Below are 22,208 nucleotides of genomic sequence, written 5' to 3'. Positions count from 1 at the left end.
AAAATCAATCTGAAAATCCACAATTTATCCCCAGACAGAAGTACTGCTACACTCGCTCACGAAGTACAACAGTGACTCCCAGACACCGGAGTTTGCAAGAGAAATCTTAAGGAAAGAGACCGGGATGGAACCAGGATGGTTTGGAACAAGATCCTGGACTTCATCACTGTTCTGCTGTGAAAGTGACACAGAGAACTCCAGTGCAATAGAAAATGGGATTGGGTTGAACTGGCCACAATAAACATATTTCCACAGTTTAGAAAGACGTGGAAAAAAGCAGCCTTGCTTAGGTACTACTGACAGAAAGCACGTTTGTTCCTGTTGTCCAAGGACGATGGTTTTTGAAGGACAGACCCTAGTAAAAAATGTGACACTCCTAGCAGTGCCAGGTGGCAGTGGCAGCTTAAGGTGTCTGCCATGCCTGTGCCACTGACACAAGCCTGACAAGCAACAAACTCGTTTAACTTCTGGCCCAGACTTTCTAATTTTATTCACGGATCACCCTTTCTTCCAGGAGGTCCTTTCTAGAGCTGGGTGAACAAGTGGCCTTTCAGTCCACTGGCCAGTTCTGAAAAGTTGGAAGAAAACGTGGGCTGGGCCAAACCTATACCGAGAACTCCGAAAAATGTCAGCACATCATAAAAGGTCGATAAAATTTTCATTTGGGGGCAACGAAACATTTTCTTTGACCCAAAAAGAAATATTTTGTTTAGTTTCCAGGCATTTTTAAAATGGAAAGCAAAAATGCCTCCCGATAGCCTTTAGCTCATTGGCTATGGCACTGAGCCAGGTTCAAGTCCCTGTTCCAATGGCTATTTAATTATTTCTGCAAAGTGGAACAGCTTCCACAGGAGAAAGTCCTGCCCCAGAATAGCTAGTGGCCCACTGAATAGGCAGGGTGTGCTCCTGCAATGGGAGAGACTCAGGTTCAGTTCTCTTCTCCACATCAGTTAGAGGGAGAAACTGAACCCAGCTCTCCCATATCTAACCATTGGGATAACAGGTTACTTTGTGAATGGTACCTAACTTCCCTCGAGAATCTAGCTTGAAAAACATTTGGGCTGAAAATATTTAGCAAATTCAGGTTAAATTCACAGCTAGTTTCAAGTTGACCAGAACTGCATTTTTCAATGAACAAACTATTCACAAGAAAAATTTTGCCCAACTCGAGTCATGGCAACCAATTTTCCATGATTTTCATCTAGCTATTTTGAATGAGAAGGCTCTTGAAATACACTGGGCCTGGTCCACTCACTGTTTTTGTACCAGCATCATTATTTCAGTTAAGGGTGTGATTTTTGTACTGAAATAATTATAGTGGAACAACCCTAGTTTGGAGACAGCTATATCAGTATTAAGTTCCCTTGTACCAGTATTGTTATTCCACTAATATAAAGTACCTTTATACTGATGTAGCTGAATCCACGAGAGGGGGGTTGTACCGCTTTGAACCAGGATAATTAAAGCAGGACAGCTTGCGCTGTCCCCCTGCACAGGTGTGAATTTCACCACGACTGGATGATTCAGAAGCACCAGGAAGAATGGAAAAAATACTTCAAGCCAGGCAACCACACCAGTGCCCTGCTCCTAGCATGCGTCCTGGCTTGCAGTCTTGCTGGTAGAGTGTGTCGCAATGTTAAGTTTCATGTGCTTTAACTTCAAACCTATAGTTTGTCAGGAGCTTGTCCATTCACTGTGAAAACAGCTCATAATAGAAGCATGAATGAAAATAATAGAGGAAGGGTTATATGTACACACCTCTTCTTTACCGTTTTCAATAGCTTGAACTATTACATTTTTAAGAAATTGCTATTTAATACTGTCAAATGACATTTACTGAACAAGAAGCCATCAATACTTACCAATAAGAGATCAGTATTGAATAAAAAAGAGCAATTGCAGCTGAGCAGCAGGCAATCATTGCTAATTAGCAAGTTATCCCTGATTATTAACAATCTGATAATGAGTGATTGATACTTCACAATAAGTGATCAATAGATGCTAATGAGGAAATCCTATTTAATTATGACCAAACACAAGTTAATAATGAGCAATCAGTACTTAATGAGTAATTACCATAATGAATTCACAACTAATTAGTCCTGGTTGCTAGTTTTAGTTGTTATCACTAGATGAGCAACTGCTACCAATCAGTGCACGGCTACTAGCTAAGGGCTTGTTGCGGGTCAGTCAGTTGAAACAACCACCTTTGTATTGTAAAATTTAAAGGATGGATTCTGCTCCCAGTGGCATAGATGTGGACCAAAGAGTTGAATTAAGGAATTTGGGGTAATAGGGTGAGTTTCAGAAATGCCTGGAGAGTGAAAATGGTTGTTGGGAGGCCATGGCAAAGTGGGGAGGTACCAGGGATTTGAAGAGGAACAATGTAGCTTTGAATTTCAGACAAAGAAAGAAGGAAAACTGAGTGTAGGGTGAGCAGGCAGCAAATGTGAAAAATCAGGATGGGGGGGGGGGGGGGTAATAGGAGCCTATATAAGAAAAAGACCCAAAAATCGGGACTGTCCCTATAAAATTGGGACACATGGTCACCCTAACTGAGTGTGGCAATTACCATCCCCAAAGCCTAACCGCCATTCCAGCAGCAAATAAGGCAAGAACAGCAAATCACCCAGCCTATAAACTATAACCGAGCCAAGAGCAGTAAGTAGCAACCTCTGCTCAGTGCCTTCTCCCTCTGCAGCTTGCAGCCTGTGTGCCGCAGGGATTACAGGGGCTGAAGCAGTAGGGATCATGTGCAGAGAGTCCTGTGCTCTGCTAGCCCCCACCAAAACCTGGACTCCCCGTCCTGTGCCTCCTCCCACCACCATCTGCAGTGTATGTGCTGCAATGACTGTACTGCAGCAGCTGGGGCAACTCTAGCCCCGCCCTGAGGCCCCCAGTGGCAGTAGGTGGTACTGCACCATGCAGGACATCATCACACGACACACATGTGGCGTTTTTGTTGAGCCTCCCCGTTACTCCTCACGATCAGATCCCTGCTTCTCAGAAGCCTCTTGGAATTTCATAGCTCCCTGAAGATCACCCGGACACATAGTCATTGTTGTGTGATGTGACAAGGTGCCGGATTTTTTGTTACAATGTGCTGAAATCGGGTTATGCAAAACTTTGTTCTTCACAGGGGTGAAAGAGAGGACCCACACAAACCCTGTGCACCACTGAAGTCCCAGGGAAGCCCAATTAAAGTGCTATACAGGCCTTGTATAGATCCTCTCAACTGGGGTGAATTTCACGCTCAGTGCACATGCTTCATTCCCAGCAAGAAGGACAGCTCCATCGCTTTCTAGCTGCGCCTGTCTGAGCAAGCCGTCCACTTGGCCAACACGCCAGGGATTGAACCGGGGACCTCCAGAGCTTAAAACATGAGCTACTACAGCTTGAGCTAAAGCTTGTAAGTAAGAGCTGTAACAAACTAATATCCTCTGTGGATTGGCCCAGAAGGAGCCCGATAACCCACGCTCACCAGTGGGTTACACAAATGTTCTGAAAGACTCTTCGTACTCTGCTCTCGCTAACCAGTATGCTAAAATGCATTCCTTCAGCTCCATACAAAGTCAAAGTTACATTTATTACTTTAACAGGCACAGTTACTTTGCTCAACTTGCGGTTCATACTTTCTGTAACCTTTTTCCTGGTGACATGAAAGATTTATTGCCTTGATGGTTTGCACCACAAACTATACTGTAAATTTTTACAATATATTTTAAGCTTCATTAGTACTGAAAAGTAAGCAGTGTTCACATTTATGCAACCACATTTGAAGCCTAACACACACATTTTTTCTACCCAATAATCCCCCTTTTGAATCTAGCCCATAAGTATTCACAGCTTTACTGATCATTATATTCATAAACCCAATACCACTATTAAAAAGAAAACTGTGAACATGACATAAAACTATATCCAGCTGGAGAATATAAGGTTGTAACTCTATTGAGAATTTCTATCAACATCATCATCTATATGAATAAAGTTCAAATAGTTTGGATGTAGGCAGCCTCATGAACCTCTGGTTAATGCTACACACTCCAACACGACACAATCACAGTTGAACCCAAAGCCCTGTCTCTTGATCCGTTGCACCAAAAGGGGCTAGGAAAGTCTCATATAATTATTCTTCATAAGCGCCACCAATGCAGGAGCAGCATTAATGGGCTCCGAGTAGAACTGGGCAAATAAATGATTTTTCAGTGTGGCTACCAAACTGCAAAATCCATTGAAATGAAATAGTTTAGGTTTTTATTGCCAAAACAAACAAAAAAAATAATTTAGGGGTTGAAACATTTTGTTTGCTCTAAAATTTGACTTTTTGGGGTGTGTTTTTATGATTTTGTATTTTTATGCTAAATTGAGTGAAATTTTGAAACAAAATGCCATTTAAAAATGACAAGTAAAAATATTTCATTTAGAAAATGTCAAAACAAAACATTTAGACTTTCTTGGAAATCTGCCCATCTGCCTTTTTCTTCCAGCTGAAACTGTTTGCCAAATCATCCCGAATTGACAATCAGTTTTGGTCAATCCAAAATTGCATTTTTCAGGGAACAAATTATTTCCTAAACATTTTTTTGCCCAGCTCTACTCCAGGGATAGTCCCAAGCTGTCCATGGTGAGAAGCCATGTACACAGAAATGAGGATAATCTTTGACCCTTACTGGTGTCTCCACTAAGGGAAAAATAGACCACAATAATATGTCCATTCTGGATATTTTGTATTTTACATACAATTGGTTTCCACAAAACCAGGCAGCTAACATCAACATTTTACTCAAGAAATCATGTAACTTTCTACCTTTCTCAGAAAGCAGGCCAGACCTGCCTGTCCGTTCCTGTTGCTTTATGACACAAAGCATCAGCGGCCTTCTCAAGGCCAGGTTGTCACCAATCTAACTTCCCCAAACAGGATGTGGGAACCACTACAGAGAACCACCGCGCCTACCCCCATGAAGGTGGGCAGAGATCATGCAGAAAGGGGTGAGGAATGTACAACTGGCTCAGGGTATGTCCTTCCCGGAGCAGGGGAGAACAGCATGCAGGTTGTGACTGCGTCCCACCACGCTTCCTGGGCATTACACCAACACGCTTCTCCGTGCGCTGGTTGGATTGTGAAATGATACGCCCAACCTTCTGAATATCCCCTCGGTGTCCAGGAATCGCTGGCTGTAACAGCAGAGGGGCCCCACAGGGGTGGGAGCCTCGAGCCCGGAGAGGGATAAACGATACTCGAGTAGTGCTTTGCCTGTAGTTCTGAGTCCTATTGAGAGGCCAAGGGTGAAGCCCTAGGACCAGCTACCCTGGAAAGAAGAGTGTGATTTCATTATTCTGTGGTGACTTGGGCTTGCCTAAAGGATCTGGCCCACTCTGTTTATCTGCTCTCCCATTGAATCTGCTCCCCAGACAAAACAGCCAGGGTGGGTTCATTCTGAGACATTCCAGTTTTGTGTATTTTATTCAGCTGTGAATCCCAAAGGCCCATAGTGCTGGTGTACATGAAAGCATGCTCCTAGGTCGATGGTGGCCCCTAGACGACGTACTGCTATGCTTATGTACAGTGACGTTTTTATGTTTAGTTGTAGAACTCCATTCCCAGTAGAAGTGGTTTTGCTTTCTGATCGTCATTTCCCCACAGCGATACTGCATCAGAAGCAGCAACTTGTCGAAAATGGAATGGGACATGTGTTTTCTCGGGAAAAGGTTTTGTGGTCTGTTCTCTTGTCAATGGGCACCAGCCACAACAATAGCAATACCTGTGGATATGTGCATGCGTCTGTGGGAGATCACGAACTCTTTATCTACCAAGGGAAAAATCCCTTCAAACGCAGCTTGGAAGTGAGTCTCTTTCGGAGGAGAAGTCACTTTCAGTGCCTAGGGTAGGGCTTTCCAAAGTGCTGCTCCCAGCGAGGTCTGGTAAAACTCGCGTTATGGTTACAATAACGCCACGGGCCCCCGCCTGAGACTGGGCCCCCACTGGGCTAGATGCTGAACAATCCCAGAGCAGAAACCAGTCCTTGCTCTGAACAGCTTACGACGTAGACAGCCAAGAGTGGCAGGGTGGGAGGGGGGAAGCAAGGCATGAATGGGAGAGGTGGAAAACAGCATGTTAGTGCCACCCATCCTTTTGCTGATTTGTTTCTTTAATTGACGGGGGGGGGGGGGAGAATTGGCTGAACAGAGAACCGGAAAGAGAGGGGAACATCAGACAATCAGCACAGGAGAGAAAGCACCTGAAAAAGACATTGGATACTGATGACATGATCAGCAGCCAAAGACCCCTGCTGCAGCTGCTTCTCCCTGCTCTCTGGGGCCCTTCCTGCAACTTTCTTACCCAATCTTAGCTGGCTGGGGGTGCTACATGGACCCTGGCAGCACTGAGATGGGAAGGTTTCCCCTGCTTAGTTCCCTGAACCCCAGCTGTAAGACAACCTCTGCCATGGAGTGATGACCAGTGCCATAACACGGAGACACTTACGGTGTTTAGATTAGACTTATGCTCGTGAGGATGGTTTGGGTTAGGAATAGAATTTATTGCAAGCACTGTTAGATCATTGGCTTTATCTCTGTTATCTTGGTGAGAATATCTGTTTTGCATAATTTCAGCCTGGGTAGGAATACAGTTCTTATTTGTTTCAAGAAAATAAAACCACCTGAAAATTGCTTGCTGGCATGGAGTGTGGTTTTACTGTCTGATTAGGACAAAGATGAGAAATTAGTCACTTAACGGTGAATCAACACAAAGGGAGTCGTAAGCAGTGACTGTGACACTGGTGGACTATGTGCTAGCTCTTGCCAAGGCTGTAGGTGTCAGATGAGCACTGACAAACTCATAACTGGAAGCCAGGCCAGCTAACCTGTATGTTAGTATTGTTCAAGATGGGTGTTAGACTTGTAAGGATGTGTTTAGACTCTGTAAAATGCTTGTAAGTTGCTGCATGCATTAATCTTACCTGTGATGTCTATATCCCATGCTCTAAGTATAAGGTAATATGTACATTTTTCTTTAAAACCGTACAAATGCCTGCTCTGAACTTGTGAACCCAGGCAAGAGGAGTGGCTCCCACGCCTATCGAGAAAGACTATCAAAACTGAGCGAGCCATTGTGAAACAGCACAATACAAAGACTTGTCTAATGGCCCTCTCATGCCTGTGAAGGTGCTACGTGGAAGGAAGCTCATCCCATCAGCTTGAATCCTGGAAGAAGGAAATAAAGATAGCTGACATGACAATTCTTCATCTCTTTCACTGTTTGGACTCCCTCGGGGCTGGCGCTAGGAAACAAAAGCAGAGATACCCAGGGGCAGCCTGGGTTCTCCCTACAAAACATGCAGTGCTGACAAATTGCTACATCTCTGTCACCTTTTGGAACCATTGACTGTATATATGTTGCCTGCTTTAACCTGTCAATAACTCTCTCACTTCTTTTCCCCTAGGTAATCAATCCTTCGTCAGTTTACTATAGGATTGGCTAAAAGCATTGTCTTTGGTGTGAGATCTGATGTACAAATTGACCTGGGGTAAGTGACTGGTCTCTTGGGACTGGAAGCAACTTGAATATTTTGGGAACTTAGTGATAGTCTGGAATGCCCAAGAGGATTGTCTGTGACTACATGGCAAGACTGTAACAATGCTTCAGGCACTGACACTTGTTACCGGCTTGGGGAAATCTAATTATAGAACATACCCCCAGTTTGGGGTCTCTGCCCTGCTTTCTGACAGTCTGCCCTGAGGTTGGCACTCACGGTCGTTAACCACTCCAGACAGTGTGACAAGTGACTATTTTAGCAGCTGAAACCAGTCTTCTACAAATCCACTGTCTAAAAAGTGTATTTTGAGACCTCAAGTGGAGGATAACAGACATATCAGCCAATAGCGCAGTTTGAAAAGACATGATGGTGTATATAGTGTGGGTTTTATTTGGATTTTTTTTTCATTTTAAATATCTGTTACATGGTCAGAAACAACAGAAAAAAGACACATGGAAAATCTATTGAGCCCATGGAATTAAGGTCTTTCCAGGGTTTCATGCAGTTTCCCAGAATATGTTATCACTTAAAAAAAATGAGTTGAGCAAATTTCTAAACATGCAACATTCACTATGTATATACTAATATACTACCTCCCTCAAGAATTGACCCAAGATTCTATCTGCCAGAAACAACTGAGAAAGAAGATATGATTTAAAAAAAAATCTAGTCATAGCTTAAGCTGGGTGTCTTCAGGCATCGCGGTAATAAAGCATATTTCTTACATTATGCATCACACGATTGTACCATGTGCTAAAATGTATATTTTGGTTGATTAAAGTTGTATATATTACATATCCATAATTGGGAACATATTCCAATGGATTTCAGGACAGCCACTTTTCATCTCCACTGGGTTAAGAACTTTCCTCAAAGACGCAGACCTTCCTGCAGCTTGTCCATGTCGTAGTTGCTTCCAGACAGGTCACTGCTCCCAGCTCTCCCTGCAGCTACTCCTGGAAAGCACTTGAAAACTTCAGATAATCCAGAATGCACTGCCTGTGTACTGGGCGGGATTTCTTGCAGAGATGCCATTGTAGTTCTAGCTGTAAGCTGTGAGTTGGTTTTAATCTGTAAAGCCTTCTTCCTGGCTGTCTGGGGGAATACCCATGGCCTTGCATTCTTCTCCAGCAGACGAAAGCAGCTGAGCTGGCAGACCTGAGGTTTAAATGCCCAGGGGCTACTGGGGCAGTATTCTCAGCTAAGGGTCCTCAGCTCTGGAATCCATCCCCTTCCCAATGGGTGTGCCCCCTCAGGCCCATCGCCCTCCAGCCGGGCACCCTACAAGGTCCATTTACTTCCTTGCTCCTTTCATGAGAGGGCAAAGCTGGAGACTTTGGGGGGCTTTTATGTGTGGGGGATTATTCAAGTGGGATTCAGGAGAGGGCATTAGCCCCCACTCCACTATCAGCTCATGTCTCTGTTCATAATGGGCTTGGTCTGTGTGCTTAGGAAAGGCAAGAAGCTTGCTTTGAACATTGCCGAGAGCGGACACCTTTAACCTGCTGTGCACAAATCATCCCAGCTTTCCACTCCACACTTCACCCCAGCATCACGGACTGACGGGAACTGGCCCATCGTTAACAGTAAAGCAGTTTTATAGGCCACTTAGTGAACTGTGTTACCTTTGTCCTTGATCTCACCCATAACTCAGACAACTCTCCGGGCTCTAGCTGTCCTTGTCGAGTACCTTTCCTGGATCAAAACACTGTGATATTGTTTATACAGTGAATGAGAAAGAGATTTCATCTTACAATATAAAGCCAGCTCGGATAGTTCAGATACGAGCCATCTCTCACCATCTGAAAAATCTCATCTGCCAGCATCCCTACTGAGTCAAATGAGGGCACTTTGTCATTGTATCTCAGAGGCTGTCTGTCAGAAACTCAGCAATTTTCTCATCATCACATCCAAATACACCGCACAGAGAGGTGTTCGGTAAACTGTACATTTTCATATTACATCCTGCTCTGAAACACGCCCACTGTTAACATGAATAAGAATGAAAAGCCAACATTCTCTTAGACCATAAAATTACCCCTCCCTAAAAGAGAGCAGAAAGCCACCTTCCATTCTTGTGAATGGGAGTTACTCCAAAATGTGCTCTTCTCATACACATCTAGAGCACCTGTCATTGATCACTGCATACAGAAATCATTTCACCCACAACCAAAATGCATTCTCCTCCGGGATGGAATGTGGCACCTGTTTCTTAGAGAACAAAACCACTACATAACAATTCAGTACCTTGGCAATCGTGATCGTGACAGGACCTCAGACTAAGCCCACTGAGGTCAAGGGGAGTCTTTTCAGTGACTTCAAAGGGCTTCTCTGTGTCCATGTGCTCTCAGTGTGCTTCACATCTGTGTCTTGACACTGAAGACCAAAACACACCCGTACTGGACCAGACCCTCAGCTGACTTGACTTTACAGTCAGGAAGTTCTTTTAACGTAGTTTAATGTGCAATTTCCTACGTTTTTTAAAAAGCAAGCTGAAAAAACCAAATTATATCATGTGGCATCAGATTACCTCCCACCCCTGGATCAACAGCCTTGGAACCTTTAGATCCACTGCACAGACTCTGCTGCTTGAGCTAATGCTCAAAGTAGTAGCTTAGTTTCGTCTACGTGGACCAACAACTCAAGGACCGAGACACGCACTTTGCCGGAGAGTTTCACATCTCTTTGCTGATGGCAGAGGAATGATGAGAATCAGCATCCTGGAGTCTATTTCCATTTCTGGGGAGCAGTGGAGCTATAGGACCCTGAGAGGTGGGAGGAGCTGCAGCCCAAGCCAAACATCTACACCCCAATTAAACAGCCCCTTAGCCCAAGCCCCATAATCCCGCGTCAGTTGGCACAGACCTGCTGGAGGTGTCTAATTGCAGTGTAGACGTATCCTTTGAGTCTATTACTATAAAGCAGGTTTTCTAATACTTTAATCTTTCTCATGGCTCTTCGCTGACCCCTCTCCAATTTAGCAACATCCTTCCTGAATTGTGGACACCAGAACTAGACACAGTATTCCCACAGCAGTCACACCAGTGCAAAATACAGAGGTCAGATAACTATACTTCTGCTCGAGTTTCCCTGTTTATGCCTCCCAGGACCACATTAGTCCTTTTGGCCACAGCATCACATTGGGAGCTCACGTTCAGCTGATTAGCCACCACAACCCTCAAGTCTTTTTCAGAGTCACTGCTTCCCAGGATCAAGTCCCCCATCCTGTAAATATGGCCTACATTCTTTGTTCCTAGATGCATACATTTACATTTAGCCCTATTAAATGCATATTGTTTGCTTGTGCCCAGTTTACCAAGCAAACCAGATTGCTCTGTATCAATGACCTTGTAGTAAGAGGAGGCCCTAAGATATAAACCTTGGTATCAGAGGCCTGGTATGAGACCTGAGGCCTAAACTAAAGTAATGGTCAAGACTTTGCTAACATAAAGCAAAGTTAAGCTGTGAGCCAGAGGCAGGCCCTGCTCACAGAAGCTGGCAAGGAAAGGGCTGATGCTGCAAGAAGATACGTACCTAAAAGGTACTGAACACTAGATATCAGAACATTCACATACTTGCACATTCCACACAGATAACAGAGAACAGGCCAGCCCATCCCAATGACAAGGGCAAAAGGGTAATATGATGGATAGAGTTGTTTTGTTCAAACCAACATGTACAAGGTGAGAGGCGGCACCTTACTACGTAGAGGGGTTGTACCTTGCTACGTAGAAAGGTTGCACCTCAATACGTCAGGTGTGAGGTGTAACTTGTTTGTACCTGTGTATAAGAATGCATCCCTGGGGCGGTGTCTCTGTCCGGCCGAGGGGGCAGTGGAAAGTCCCGCCACTGACTGAGCTGAGTCCATTGCCCAGAGGCACTTTCTCGTAGTATGCCCTGAGTTAGGCTAAGAAACCTACAGGGAACTGCCATGGTGTCCAAGGTCGCAATACACCTAGTCGACCTGACTTTGCATTTTACTAGATTCTGTGGTTATTGGGGGTTCTCGTTGGGTCTGCTGTGTCAGCGATCTGCGCAGAGCTGGGGCAGCACACAGAGGGAACACACGCACGCAGCCGAGTGATATCAACATTGGAGAAAGCAGAGCACCACACCGGTACCACTCTAACAACAGACCTGTCCTCTTCATTATTTACCACTTTACCAATTTTTGTGTCACCCATAAACTTTATCGGTGATGACTTTATGTTTTTGTCCAGATCATTGATAACAATGTTAAATAGCACAGGGCCAAGAACCAAGATCCCCGCAGGACCCCTCTGAAAACATCCAGTTAATGATAATTATCTATTTACAGTTAGAACATAAGAACAGCCATTCTGGGTCAGACCAAAAGTCCATCTAGCCCAGTATCCTGTCTTCCAACAGTGGCCAGTGCCAGGTGCCCCAGAGGGAATGAACAGAACAGGCAATCACCAAGTGGCTCATTCCCAGCTTCTGGCAAACAGAGGCTAGGGACACCAGTTACATTTTGAGATCTATCAGTTAGCCAGTTTTTAATCCATTTAATGTGTGTCATTTTAATTTTATATTGTTCTAGGTTTTTAAGCAAAATGTTCTTCGGTACCAAATCAAATGTCTTACAGAAGTCTAAGTATATTACATCAACACTATTATCTTTATCAACCAAAGTTGTAATCTCACAAAAAAAATCAAGTTAGTCTGACAGGATCTGTTTTCCATAAACCGATGTTGCTTTTCATTAATTACAGTACCCTCCTTTAATTCTTTTTTTACCTGAGGCCTATATAAGCCACTCCATTATCTTGCCTGTGATCAATGTCTGGCTGATAGGTCTATAAATCTCTGGGTCATCTCATCTACCCTTTTAAAAAATTGGCACAGCATTAGCTGCCTTCCAGAACTTTTCCATGCACCAAGACTTATTGAAAATCAACATTAATGGCCACTTGAACTCCTCAGCCAGTTCTTTAAAAACTGTTGGATACAAATTTTCTGGATTTGCTAATATAAAAATGTCTAACTTTAGTGGCTTCTGTTTAACATCCTCCAGGATACTAGTGGAATGAAAAGAGTGTTATCCCCATATGATGAGATGACATCATCAGTTTTTCCCCAAATACCTAAAAATATTAATTGAACACTTCTGCTTCTTCTGCATTATTATTGATAATTCTACCATTTCCATCTAGTAATGGCCCAATACCATTGTCAGGATTCTTTTTGTTCCTAATATAGTTTTAAAACTCCTCTTAGTTTCCTTAACTCTGCTGACCATAGATTTCTCCTCATGTCACTTTGCTTCTCTTATCCATTTCCCACAATTCCCCACTTCTGATTTATATTAATTACTATCAACTTTCCCTTCCTTTCATTGCTTATATATATTTTATAGCTGCCTTCACTTTACCTCTAAACCAGGTAGGTTTTTAACCTGTACAGCCATCTTTCTTGAGCAGAGGATTGTTGCTTTTGGGGGGTATCAAGTAAGGTGTTCTTTAAAGATTCCCAATCATCATTTACATCTTAAAAGATCCCCAATTATCATGCTTTGTCACTCTGTGGGGATGGCACATGCACAGTCAGGTCAGTGCATCAGAATTGTGGCAGGAAGCAACATGCTCATTGGCTAAATTCTCCCAAGAGTTAGTCTGCAAACTCTAACAATCCTCAACTGACCTTGTGCAAACTGAGACTTTCAGAGGTTCATAACTCAGTCAAATTTGGGCAAATCTGATGTCCCAGATGGCAAAAGGCGCATCTCTGACGCCGGGTGATGCCCATGCCAAATGTCGAGTGCTTGCTCTAGCGCATAGAGGCACTAATGTTGCTCAAGGAAACAGATGTAAGAAAAAAATTTAACAAAGGCAAAGCAATGTATTTCCTCCTATCTTCATTCATGGAAATGGCTGAACCTTTTACCTGAAACTTAAAATCAGCCTGAAGTAAACACTCAGCATAGGACATTTCAGCCAGAATCCTTAAAGTCTGGCTAAGTTATGAGCAACTAAAACCAGCGTCTTATAATGGAGAGTGTCAAGCAACCTTAACTATATGCGCGGCTACCAACTCCTCCTACAATACTAAGGGTAAGTGTTAGGTTAGGGGGACCTGGGATACACTGGGCAAACCCTCGGGGATAGTTAGACACCTAACTCCCACTGATTGCAATAGGATTCCATTGTGTGGCAATCTAAATTCTTTTAGTACTTTTACTCTAATCTCACAGTTTTTGGAATTTCATTTACTTTCATGACGATAGCCCAGATTTTTAAAGGTATTGCTGCACTCAATGTTGCAACACCTAACTGATTTAAAGAGTCTAAAGATCATTTTCAAGGGGATTTTAGGCACGTAGGCATCATCGGATTTAGACTCCTAAGTGCCTAAACCCCTTTCGAAAATTAGATTTTGACTCCTAAATCAGTTAGGTGTCATGATGCAGCTCCTAAATACCTTTAAAAGTCTGGCCAGAGTGCTTAGCCACAAGACAAACCAGCTGCTAGCCACTAACTGTATTATCTGTTAAGCAGTGACAACACACTCTGACAAAACAGAAACAGATCCCAGCCTACTTGCAATACACAGCTAGACAAAGAAAGGGCAGGACACAATGGGAGACCCAGAGGTGTTAACTTAAATTGATGAGGTTTCTTCCTGGTGCTGTGTTTTACTCTCTCAGTGACTGTGAGCTCGGCAGAAGAACTGAGTCTGGTGGTATTATCATTTCTGACTTTCAAATACTCATATTAAAAAAAGCAACTTAGCCCACAAGGCTTTATCTGCTACTTGATCACACAGTAAAAATTGACAAAAGGATCCTGACTGTAACACCAATATTTCTCTGCTAGCGGAGCAGTGTCTCTAGAGTCAATTTACCCTATAATATAGTTCCCCCGTTGAGCTGGTTTTGTTGCTGCTTTGCTCTTCCCTTAGCACTGCATCCTTGCCATGTACAGCGGAGACAGAGCTAGCTGAACTGGGCACATTTGTTTTTCCAAAGAACAAAGGGAAGTTATTAATTCTTATCTGCTAGCATCCAGCCTCAAAAATCCTTACTCACTGATGCTGTTTGAAATTCCTGTCTTTAGCGCTCACGAATGAATATCTTCACTGCACTTCTGAGTAGATGAGCACCGGTCCAATTCACCCAAGACATCTCGGGTACAGGCAAACTCTTGTTTGCAGCTTTAACTGCAGAGAGACGCTCCCGGGTTTTATTTTAATTAAAAACATCATTTCTCTCTTTGCACACTTTGCAGGCTGTCATTTCCAGTTGTTACTAGCATCTTTTATTAGTTACGAGCCAAATGAGTGACCCAACCCTGCACAAGACAAGTCAATTGAAGCTTGGCCATTGATTTTAATGAGTTCAGGATCAGCCTCCAAGCAATAAATAATAAAGCAAGAACTTTGCAAAGAGCCCGTGACATCACACCCACATGGTGACTCAGTCTAGTTCCTAACTTTAAAGGAATGATCACTAGTATTTTGATTGAGGGGGAGGGAAGTAAATGTTCATTTATATTTTAACACTGTTTGTTTGTAGTCCCAAGTGCTGCTAACATAGGGTTACCCTATTTCAGGTTCCCAAAAGAAGACACTGCCAGAGGCAGGGTTGCTGGGGATGGGGGAGTACAGTTGGGGGTGCTGCAGGAGATACATGGGGGGTTCAGGAGGTGTGTGTGTGCACTGGGAGGGGTATTTGGGGGTACTTGAGGGGGTACCTGTGGTGAGGGTACTCACTGGAGGTGGGGGCAGTGTCGCTCCCTGTCATGGTGGCTGGACGACTGGTGCAAGTCCAAAATGCACGCCAGCCATCTGTCAGCACCTCTCCACAGGACCCCCTCCAGAGAGCTGGGAGCCGTGGCCTGGGTGGGTGGGATCCAGCAGCTGTGGCAGCAGGGAAATGGACCAATCAATTGTGGATGCAGGGGAGGGACCAATCAGGGCTCTTTCAGAGCGGCAACATCTGCTATGCAAAGTCCCGCACATTGCCTGTTATTTGAGAAATCCACCCAGACAGAAGGCGGAGGATCAAAATAGAGGTGATATCCATATACAGAGTAAGAAAACTAAATGCAGACGCTACGCTAATACCCTGAGCTCTGCGCAGCACGTGCACAAGGTAAAGGGCCAGATTCACAAAAGGGACCCAGACTCAGCATTGCAACAACTAACATGCGGTGCCCTGCCACCCACTGGAAGCCAGTTGGGTGCCCGGGCTCCCTACACAATGCATGGGGAGAGAGAGGTCCCTAAGAATGAGATTCACAAAAGCCAGCCAGCCAGCAGGGCGCCACCTGCACTTGCCAATAGGAGATGTCAAGGAGGGGAGTGTGGCCTAAGCCCCGCCCCTCAAAGGGAGTTCGATGCCTAAATCCAAGTCGAAGGGAGGGGCCTATCTCTGTTCAGGGCTCACAGCCTGAACCTTGTCCTGGAGCGAGGAGCCTAAGCCAGGTCAGGCCTTTCCCGCAGAAAAAACCCCAAGGCCATGGCAGTGCCTTCCTTATCCCCAATAGCCCAGTGGTTAGAGCACCCATTTGGGAGATGGGAGACCGGGGCTCTGATTCTCAATCTGCCTGATTCAGAGCAGGGCCTTAAGCCCAGATTTCCCACCTCCCAGAGAGTGCCCTAACCCCTGGGCTAGTGGGTGTTCTAGGGTGTCTCACTCTCTCTCTCTCCTATTAAACTTGCTTTACTTTTTAATAAAATCCTTAAGCACTCATTGGGCCAGAGAGAGCATGAGTTTGACTTGATAGCCTAGTGAGCAGGGCACTCACCTGGGAGACCCAGGTTTGAGTCCCTATCTGCTGGCTTTCTCCTCTGCTTTCTCCTGGCGTTGCGCCTCTCTCTCACACACACACAGCTGACAAACAATCCCCTAGTTCCCATGATTGCAACCAGGGAACCCCTCAGACCACACAGTTTATCTCTGATCAGGCTTTGCCATGCAGCCCAGTGCCTTGGGCAGTAGCCTCCTAAAGTTCCCAGCAATCACTACATAAAGGGGCATTTAATTGCCTGGTTTCACCCACGTAGCTGTTATTGGTGCATTGAGTGCACCGGATGAGGTACACCACATGTTGTGATAGGCATGGGTAGGATCCATCGGTGAAACCAGATGATCACCACGTTCTCAAATGAACTCACGCAAAAAAATGATAAAAGACATAAACACCACATCATCCGTGGGCGAACAACCTTTCACAAAACCATCGTCCTTATTGTTAAAGGAAACCTGCCCAACACCTTCAAAAGACAAGCCTGGAAACTTAAATTCATAGCTTTGCTAGATATTAGAAATCATGGTCTCAGTACAGACACTGGATTTATGGCTTATTACAACAATCTGTTACCAACTAACCCCCCTCCCCACCACCACTTTTTTGTTCTATGACTGCAGAGGTGTTAATTTTCCACTTCAACTTGAATGGTATTTCATAATATGTGTTAACTACTTATATACTAAACAATCAATTCCACCATGTAATTAGCTGCGTCACTCTGAATACCTTTCCCAGACCCAAATAAGAGCTTTGTGTAGCTCAAAAGCTTCTCTCTCTCACCAACAAAAGCAGGTCCAATAAAATATATTACCTCACCTACCTAGTGTCTCTAATATCCTGGGACCAATATGACTCCAACCACACTACAAACAACAGAATTATCAGACACATACGTGAACGTAATTTGTTGGGGAAGAGTCAACACAGCTTTTGTAAAGAGAAATCACGCCTCACCAATCTATTAGAATTCTTTGAGGGTGTCAACAAGCACAAGGACAAAGGTGATCCAGTGGATATAGTGGACTTGGACTTTCAGAAAGCCTTTGACAAGGTCCCTGACCAAAGGCTCTTAAGCAAAGTAAGGATTCACGGGATAAGAGAGAAAGGCCTCTCATGGATCAGTAACTGGTTAAAAGACAGGAAATAAAGGGTAGGAATAAATGGCCAGTTTTCAGAATAGAGAGAGGTAAATAGTGGTGTGTCCCAGGGTTCTGTAGTGGGACCAGTCCTATTCAACATATGCATAAATGATCTGGAAAAGGGGGTAAACGGTGAGGTAGAAAAGTTTACAGATGATACTAAATTACTCAAGATAGTTAAGTTGAAAGCTGACTGTGATGAGCTTAAGACTGCAAAGAGACTGTGAGATCCACATAACTGGGTGACAAAACAGCAGTTGAAATTTAATGTTGATAAATGCAAACTGCAGTTTTCCTTGCACATTGGGGGGAAAAAATCCTAAATATGCATATAAAATGATGGGGTCTAAATTGGTTGTTACCACTCAGGAAAGAGATCTTGGAGTCATTGTGTATAGTTCTCTGAAAACATCTGCTCAACGAGCAGTGGCAGTCAAGAAAGCGAACAGAATGTTAGGAACCATTGGGAAAGGGATAGAAAAGACAGAAAATATCATATTGCCACTATACAAATCTACGGTGTGCCCACACATTGAATGCTGCGTGCAGATTTGATCTCCCCATCTCAAATATATCTATATATTAGAATTGGAAAAGGTTCGGAGAAGGACAACAAAAACGATTACGGGTATGGAACAACTTCCATATGAGGAGAAGTTAAAAAGACTGGGACTGTTCAACTTGGAAAAGAGACGACTAAGGGGGAATAGGACAGAAGTCTATAAAATCATGACTGGTGTAAATAGGGAAGTGTTATTTATCCCTTCACATAACACAAGAACCAAGGGTCATCTAGTGCAATCAATAAGCAGCAGGTTTAAACAAACACAAGGAAGTATTTCATCACATAACGCACAGTCAACCGGTGGAACTCGTTGCCAGGGGATGTTGTGAAGGCCAAAACTATAACTGGGTTCAAAAAAGAATTAGATATGTTCTTGGAGGAGAGGTCCATCAATGGCTATTAGCCAAGTTGGTCAGGAACATGAGCCCCTGTTCTCAGTGTCCCTAAACCTCTGACTTTCAGAAGCTGGGAGTGGACAACAAGGGATGGATCACGGGATAATTGCCCTGTTCTATACATTCCCTCTGGGGCACCTGGCACGGGCTGCTGTCAGAAGACAGGACACTGGGCTAGATGGACCATTGGTCGAAGCCCCAGTATGGCAGTTCTTATGTTCTCTCCTAACCCACCATACATCAGCATGAGAGCCAGGCAGAATTGGACGCAGCATGTTTGCTGCCCTGAGGAATCCCAGCAGGGCTGGTAGTAAGTGGTCACAGAATGGAGTCACAAATGGATGACACCAAGGCCTGGTCTACACCTAAAACTTAGGTTGACCTGGCTACATTGTTCGTGGGTATGAAAGACATAGTTGAGCTGACCTAAGGGTATGTCTACACTTAAAACACTACAGTGTGTCACTGTAGCGCTTCAGTGTAGACACTACCTACACCAACAGGAGGGCTTCTCCTGCCTGCATAGGTAATCCCCCTCCCTGAGAGATGCTAGCTAAGTCAGTAGAACAATTCTTCCATCAACCTAGCACTGTCTACACCAGGGCTAGGTCAGTATAGCTACATCTCTCAGGGGTGTGGATTCTTCACACCCCTGAGAGATGTAGCTATACTACTGTAAATTCCTAGTGTAGACCAGGCCTGTGCTTTGGTATAGACACCGCTAGGCTGAGAGAAGAATTCTTCTGTCAACCTCGCTACTGCTTCTGACGGAGGTGGATTTACTACGGTGATGGAAACCCCCTTCTGTCTCTGTAGCCAAAGTCCATACTACAGCCTTACAATGGCAAAGCTAAAGTGCCGCAGCTGTAGCGCTCATAGTACGGATAGGGGCATCATCGGTGCAGGGGCAGGGCCTTGGGGAAGGGATGGTGCAGGGGTGGGACCAGGGTTCACGCACTGGTGGCCCCCTCCCCCACCTTTAGGGAGCATCCATCGCTCCTGAGTATGGACATACCCCAAGTAAAATGCTCTTCATGGCAGGTTCCTTAAACAAATGTCGGACGCAGAGCCCAGGGTAGCAAAGAGAAGCAGCAGAAGTCAATGCAAGCACAGGCTGGCTTCCCAGTCTATCAGTAAAGGACCAACATGTCCTCCTGAGACAGAGCCCAGAGGGAATCTGAACATTAACAGAAAGTGCCTCACCTTTCAGGTAAACTGGAGAAACACCCATAAGATCTGTGTTCAGGGTTGACAAAGGTAAGAGAATTATTACCGATGATATCCAAGTGTCTCCTTGTGTCCCACAGTCAGAGACAACCTAGAGACCTAGAATGGGAAGAGAAAAATACATGTTGGACACAGGATTGCAAAGCCCCTTGCAAACACACACATATAGTATTCATGGGAAAGTATAACAAGCAATGATGCATACGGCTCTTGTGTAACTACAACCAGGCAAAATTTTTGGACCACAACTTTTTTTCAGTCAAAAATATAGATTTGGATTGACAAAAACATTTCACAAATTGGCGTTGATTTTGCCAAATTGTTTCTGTCAGAAAAAAGCTAAAAAGAAAAATGCTTCAGTGGTGAATTAATCTCACCAATATAAAAGTTCATATTTAATACCAAAATGTTGACATTTACAGACAGATATAATTCCGTCCAACTAGTCATAGCTTAGCTGTTTAAAAAAATAGCTTCCTCCTCACCCCATGGAAAATTTTAACAAATAGGAAAAAATCTTTTTAGTCAACATTTTTTGGGGGGGAGGGAAAAAACTCAAAAACCAAAAAGTTTCAGCCAAAACCCAAGAACGTTTCCATTTTCAGGTGTTTGGTTTTTCAATGAAAACTCAAAATTTTCTGTGAAAAAAAGATATTTTTGTCAAAAAAATTCAATTTGTCAAAAACCCAATTTTCCTTTGAAAAATGGATTTTGCCAGTAACTTTTCAACCTGTCCTAATCATAAACAACAGTCAGTTAGCTGAGCCTTTGCCTAAGTCCAGAGACTATTTATAATGTAAGATGAGGACAGCTGTTCAAAGAAACAACGGACTCTGGCGAAGTTTAGAAACACTGTATTATTATTTGGTTTGAACTAAATTATACTCAAAAAGTACAAGGCAAAAATAAAAAACATATCTTCAGTTATGAAGTGTTTTTCACCATAATTTGGTGTCTAGTTTCATATTAAGATCAAAAGACCAGTTAAATGAGTCAAAAAGAAAAACACAGAAGACAGTAAACATCTCATAAATTTTAAAAAAATGACAAACTGCCAGAGAGTAATTTAGATCCTTTCTGAGCTGAACAAAACTGTGTAATACTCATGTAACACATTGGATGCTGGTAGTTTTTTGGAAGTGTCATTTTACATAATGTTAAGTTGTCAAAGCTATCATGATGCAAGCCTGCTCACTGTGCAGGAACCCTGTGCAAATGTAGAGTGACTCCTTGCCTTCCCTTGCCTGGCCAAAACAGGCTCTCTTATCAGTAGACAATTGCAACAATCGTCTACACATCTTGCAATTTGTTCCTGAGTGCACTTGCACTGCAAGCCTTTGCAAGAGACAGCTGGGTGAACACAACCATTGCAATGCCCATGTTATACTGTGTTATTCTTCTTTTGGTGTTCTTATAGTTGCAGGTTTTGTAACTGGAACTATACAGTATGCTGACACACTGATTTCTGGGCATAAAACAGATTTAAAATATAATGGCTCAGTGACTCATTCATGTGGGATGAACGATTAGATTGTGAGGGCAGAAACTCTTGTTTAAACACAACGCAGTAGCACATGAAGTGCTCAAACAAGTGCTTTCACGGCTGTGATGAGATTACACAGTTCAACTGTTGGATCAAACTCTTAAGAGAAAAGGAGTGTCTTTATGTGAGCACTGGGATCAGGTTTGGATTCCACCGTTTTGATAGGACAAGGCTGCCACACCCTTTGAGATGGGATGTACGGGGCTACTTACACATCTCCCATGGGACACCACTGGCATCATCACATCCTCCGACCAACAGACACTGAGATCTCTCACCTAACATTTCCCCCCAACCAGGACATTTGGTCTAGAGCTGGGCAAAGTTTTTCAACGAAAAATATTTTTTGGGTGTTGAAAAATGCAGATTTGGCAACTCCAAAACATGTAGCAAATTCATGTTGATTTCACCAAATTGCTTCTGTTGAAAAAAACCCCAAGCCCCCCAAAATATTTCATTTCTACATTTCTGAAGCAAGACTTTTCATTTGAAGTGACTTTTCATTTGGAAATTTCCTTTAATTTTTATTTTTAACATTTTGAAATGTTAAAAGAAATGTTCAAAATTAAAAAAAAGAAACCCAATAATGCAATTTTTTTGGAATTACCAACAATCCAAATAATGCGTTATTCACCCAGCTCTAATTTGGTTCCATCAGGGAGGGCAACAAACCAGGTCGATTTCCCTGGAAAGACTCTCTACAAAGAGGGAATGGGGGAAATCGTTCACGGTGAGAAGTGCCTGATTTTTGGATGACAAAATTTGCTGCGCTCTGGGTCCAATTCTGCAATTTTCAAGCAAAATTCTCAGTGATTTCAGAATCAGGCTTTAATTCTCTTTCCCTTACACAAAAACCCTCCCTGCACTCAGCAAAAATATCTTTTTTGAAACCCCACTATCTGTAGAAGAAACCCCGCAGCGTGAGGTGACACTGCATGGAACACCCTGTTTTACTGTTGCCCCAGTTCCTTCATGCTGGCCATCATAGTAAAAGGTGATGAGAAAACCATGGCTATAGGATCCACGCTGC

The sequence above is a fragment of the Mauremys mutica genome, chromosome 3 (genome assembly GCF_020497125.1).
Source record: "Mauremys mutica isolate MM-2020 ecotype Southern chromosome 3, ASM2049712v1, whole genome shotgun sequence".
In the NCBI taxonomy this organism is placed as follows: Eukaryota; Metazoa; Chordata; order Testudines; family Geoemydidae; genus Mauremys; species Mauremys mutica.
This window is presented reverse-complemented; position numbering follows the sequence as displayed.